This window comes from Rhamphochromis longiceps, linkage group LG9 (genome assembly GCF_057381845.1).
Source record: "Rhamphochromis longiceps isolate RC_006_pf linkage group LG9, R_longiceps_female_GT1.1, whole genome shotgun sequence".
Classification (NCBI taxonomy): Eukaryota; Metazoa; Chordata; class Actinopteri; order Cichliformes; family Cichlidae; genus Rhamphochromis; species Rhamphochromis longiceps.
Genome location: NC_140565.1, coordinates 1,354,849 through 1,360,488, shown reverse-complemented (window position 1 = coordinate 1,360,488; position 5,640 = coordinate 1,354,849). Strand labels below are relative to the sequence as shown.

The window sequence follows — 5,640 nt, the reverse complement described above, 5'->3', positions numbered from 1 at the left end:
TATAATAAAATATCCATCCAGATCTTTGCAACCAACAACATAAAATTTATCTTAATTCGATGGTCTAATTCTTAAAAAGATCAGCATAGTAATTAAAAAAACAAAAACACAATTCACCATGTCTCTTCCTTCAATTCTCAAACTAATTTGTAGAACACAACAGATTTAGGAAAGAACATATTAAGTATGTTAAGCTTATTTGTTTTTTGAGGGGGTTTGTTGTTTGTTTGTTTTTTCCTTCGTTTTACAATGAACAGAACTCCATATCCACTCTTCTTTCTTCTCAATCAACTCTATAACAACAGTATCCTGTTTCCCTTTACAAAAACTCTCACAAATTCATGTCCAAGTTATTTGTTATGGACTTCTCATGGGCCAAGATCACCAAATTCCTCTTTCTAATATGCAACATGATGCGACGATAGGGGGTTAGGATCTGTGACAAAGTGGAGAAGGAACTCTCTCACAATGCTGAAGATACACCATTTACCAGGGCTGTTACTCAGGAAAGGCTTCCTTGTACTCCTGCAGGGCTTTACACACAGTGGACAGGTTTGTTTCCTTTGAACATTTTTTGAGCAGCATCTGTTTTGCCACAAGAACTTCATATTTCAGACTTACAACATCTGCTACAGTGCCATCAGCCATCACAGCCAGAGGGTGCAGCAGGGTGAGATCTAGAAATGTCCTAGATTTTGTTGCAAGACTAGATATGTCTCTCATCAGGTCAGTATTCTTGTGTGAAAATCTACTTTCCATTTCTAAAATGGCCCTGTCAAGGATGTTGAGCAGGGATCTTTTGAGAGACTGATGGGGAGAAATGGTAGGGGCACCAGAGCCTGTATGGCCCAAAGTTGAGAGCATAACACTTTGAGCTAGGTGTTTGCTATATTGTTGTCCTTCTCTTTGTTGGATGTGACTAATCTTCAGCAGGAGATCAAATGCTCCACTAACAACCTCAGAAGCACTGCAAAGATCAGCTGACTGAGACTGTAGAATAACATTTGCTGGTTTTAAGACACCAAGCACTCGCACTAGGAACTTTCCATTCTCAGAGAAGTGATGCCTCTGAATTTGTCATAGCAGGCCTGATGCCTCAGTGCACAGGCCAACTGCAGCATCATCATCATCTTCTGTTATCTCAGACAGGATACTAAGGATTTCTTCTTAATTTTCCACAATGCACATTCTCACCTCATAGTGGCTTGTCCATCTGATCTCAAGCAGCCTTTTTAGACAAGGTGCATCATGTTTATTGAGGACATAGTGGTGGTGAAAAAAAGTTCTAGGTTGAACAAAATAAACAAAAATATCTATTCACACACGGCTTACTCTGCGTGGCATGCACAACCACTAAGTGCAGTTGGTGGATGTAGCAGTAATAATAATGGATTGGATTTATATAGCGCTTGTCAAGGCACCCAAAGCGCTTTACAATGCCACTGTTCATTCACTCACTGGTGGAGGCAGCTACAGTTGTAGCAGACTGACAGAAGCGAGGCTGCCATATCGCGCCATCGGCCCCTCTGGCCAACACCAGTAGGGTAAAGTGTCTTGCCCAAGGACACAACGACCAGGACAGAGAGCCCAGGATTCGAACCAGCGACCTTCCGGTTACAGATGCGCTTCCCAACCCCCTGAGCCACAGTCGCCCTAGCAGTGGATGTATGGGACATATCTGTCATGCCTCTTTTGGAGCAGAGCTTGCACATCACCTCTAACCCCACTCATCACAGAAGCACTGGCTAAGTATACTGTCAGCATTGTAGCCATCATCAGGTGTAATCTCAGTTCTTTGATCTTTGGGCTGAAGGAAGGACAACACTCTGTGTATAAATGCTCAATCAACAATCATTTAAATAGTCAACGGTGCAATAGACTCAATACTTGAAATGTGCAATTCACTTGTATTTTTATTTTTATTCCTATTTATTCTATTTATCCCCTTCGTATATTTTATTTATATTGTCTCTGTATTTATATATATGTGTGTGTGTGTGTGTGTGTGTGTGTGTGTGTATATATATATATATATATATATATATATATATATATATATATATATATATATATATATAATAATATTCTGTAACTCTGTAACTTCTGTCGGTGCTGTGCTTTTTTGGAAATCGAATTTCCCAGAGGAACCCACCCGAGGGATTAATAAAGTTCTATCTAATCTAATCTAATTTTATTCCATACAAACACTTTTGAGCATAAACCATCCAGATGGGAGATGAGCGTGGGATGGGGTCAGCCTGATCTCGACATGTCTGAGCGTTTCTCACATTCCTATAGCTTCAGTTCCCCTCCAAAGTCATAAAACCTAAACATCCACATTCTTTCTCTCTCTCCCCCTAAGTTATGACCTTGGCTTCCTGTGCAGTATGTTCTGTTCTTTTCTAATCAGACAAATAAGGCCATGATTCTCTGAAAACAGCATTTCTTATAACTCAGCAGTATACTGCATCATAAAACAATATCATTCATTCATCATCCAGTATTTTATCTAAGGTGTTAGAAAGAATCTTGTTTGATAGAGTTAGTGTGTTCATCTCTTCTCTGGATAATCAGTTTGGCTTCAAACCAAAGCGCGACACTGACATGTGCATATATGCACTCAAGGAAATAGTCAGTTTGTACAGGGCTAAAAATTCATCTGTCCTCATGTGTTTCATTGATGCCTCTAAGGCTTTTGATCGAGTGAACCACAGAAAACCTTTTGATAAAATGAGACGGGGAGTTCCTCAGTACATCGTGAGGATTCTCTCTTACTGGTACGCTCATCAGAACATGCAGGTTAAATGGGGAAGCAGTATTTCTGCCCCCTTTGGTGTCAGCAATGGTGTTAGACAGGGTGGGATTTTGTCTCCAATTTTATTTAATTTGTATGTTGATGATTTGTCCATACAGCTGAGAGCCTGTAACACTGGGTGTATATTAGGTAAAGCACTGATAAATCATCTTATGTATGCAGATGACCTGGTTGTTTTTAGTCCAAGCAGTGCTGGGTTACAGGATCTTCTTAATGTCTGTACTGAATATGGTGTGCAATATGACATTGAGTACAATGCTGCTAAAAGTGCTGTTTTGATATGTAGAACCAAGCAGGATAAACAGCTAAATTTCCCTTTGTTTAAACTGTCCCAAAAACTCTTGAAGTTCATAAAAAGGTGAAATACCTCGGTCACTTTATTACTGAGCAAATGAATGATGATGATGACATATACAGACAACGATGTAAGCTCTATGTGCAGGCAAATACTATTGCACGCAAATTCAGCTTTTGTTCACTTCCAGTTAAAGTGGCTTTGTTTAAAGCGTATTGCACACCGCTATATACTGCCCCCTTGTGGTCATCCTACAAACAATGTAGCATGCAGAAGCTGCATGTTGCATATAATGATGCGATGAGAATCCTTTGCAGGATACCTCGAGGGGGTAGTACCAGCCAGATGTTTGTAGCTGTGGGTGTTTGGACTTTTAAAGTACTTTTAAGAAAGCTAATGTTCAATTTTAGAGAACGACTGGATGGTTCGAGTAACAGTATAATTTTAGCACTTACAGATCCAACAGTGAGTGGTTCCCGTTACTCATCCAGTCTGAGAAAGCACTGGTTAAAGTGTTTGCGTATTTATTGATTTATTTTAAGTAATTGTGTTTTATGTATATTATGGTTTTATATTTATACAAATGCTTTAGATACTTATTTATATACATATATATATATTTAATGGTTTATACCTTGTGTTGGGGGGGTGTTTTGTGTGTGTTTTTTTGTCTTGTTTTTATGGACATTAAGTCTGCCAATAAAGATTGAATTGAATTGAATTCACAATAAATCAGCAGTCTAATGTAATACAAATCAGTCTAATAAATCTAATAGTTATCACCTTTTCAGGAGAATAATTCAAACTAAAACTACATAATAATTTCATAATCTTTAATTAGGGGTATAACGTGGCATAAGATAATATAATAATCTCACACAGTATCTCAGAGGTGATGTACTCGTCCTCAAGTTGTTGCAAGTCAAGCAACCCAGTAACATGCTCCTCTGGCATGGAATTTCTGACAAACCATATTATCACAGACAAATTTTCCACATTGCACCTATCCCTGGTCCCGTCACATTTGAGGCAACACCCTGCAAAATCGGCACTTTCATATTTTTTCCTGACCTCTCCAAGCACCATGTCAGCCGGTGTTTGGATCATTTCATTTTGGATATCCATAGATGTGCATTTTGCATTTTTTGGGATACTCTTAGCAATGCTTGCTAGCTTCTCATCCTTCTCTAATGTATATTCCCTCAGTTTTAGAAACATACCTGATGCGATGTCATCATTTTACCTGCTGCATCATGTCTCAACATTTCTGCAGTCCCGCGGGGCCCCAGCTCATTTACACAGAGAAACCTTATAGCACTACTATTACTCTTGACATACAGTGGGGCAAAAAAGTATTTAGTCAGCCACCGATTGTGCAAGTACCCCCACTTAAAATGATGACAGAGGTCAGTAATTTGCACCAGAGGTACACTTCAACTGTGAGAGACAGAATGTGAAAAAAAAAATCCATGGATCCACATGGTAGGATTTGTAAAGAATTTATTTGTAAATCAGGGTGGAAAATAAGTATTTGGTCACCTCAAACAAGGAAAATCTCTGGCTCTCACAGACCTGTAACGTCTTCTGTAAGAAGCTTTTCTGTCCCCCACTCGTTACCTGTATGAATGGCACCTGTTTGAACCCATCATCTGTATAAAAGACACCTGTCCACAGCCTCAAACAGTCAGACTCCAAACTCCGCCATGGCCAAGACCAAAGAGCTTTCGAAGGACACCAGGAAAAGTATTGTAGACCTGCACCAGACTGGGAAGGGTGAATCTACAATAGGCAAGCAGCTTGGTGTGAAAAAATCAACTGTGGGAGCAATCATCAGAAAATGGAAGACATACAAGACCACTGATAATCTCCCTCGATCTGGGGCTCCACGCAAGATCTCATCCCGTGGGGTCAAAATGATCATGAGAACGGTGAGCAAAGATCCCAGAACCACACGGGGGGACCTGGTGAATGACCTGCAGAGAGCTGGGACCAAAGTAACAAAGGTCACCATCAGTAACACACTACAACGGCAGGGAATCAAATCCCGCAGTGCCAGACGTGTTCCTGCTGAAGCCAGTGCATGTCCAGGCCCGTCTGAAGTTTGCCAGAGAGCACATGGATGATACAGCAGAGGATTGGGAGAATGTCATGTGGTCAGATGAAACCAAAGTAGAACTTTTTGGTATCAACTCAACTCGTCGTGTTTGGAGGAGGAAGAATACTGAGTTGCATCCCAAGAACACCATACCTACTGTGAAGCATGGGGGTGGAAACATCATGCTATGGGGCTGTTTTTCTGCCAAGGGGACAGGACGACTGATCCGTGTTAAGGACAGAATGAATGGGGCCATGTATCGTGAGATTTTGAGCCAAAACCTCCTTCCATCAGTGAGAACTTTGAAGATGAAACGAGGCTGGGTCTTCCAACATGACAATGATCCAAAACACACCGCCCGGGCAACAAAGGAGTGGCTCCGTAAGAAGCATTTGAAAGTCCTGGAGTGGCCTAGCCAGTCTCCAGACCTCAACC

The 5,640-nt window shown here is 40.7% G+C and overlaps 1 pseudogene; it reads right to left on the bottom strand.

Moving 5' to 3' along the window:
* Positions 1-498: 498 nt before the first annotated feature.
* LOC146661495 (uncharacterized) lies at positions 499-1,731 on the bottom strand (annotated as a pseudogene).
* Positions 1,732-5,640: the final 3,909 nt, after the last annotated feature.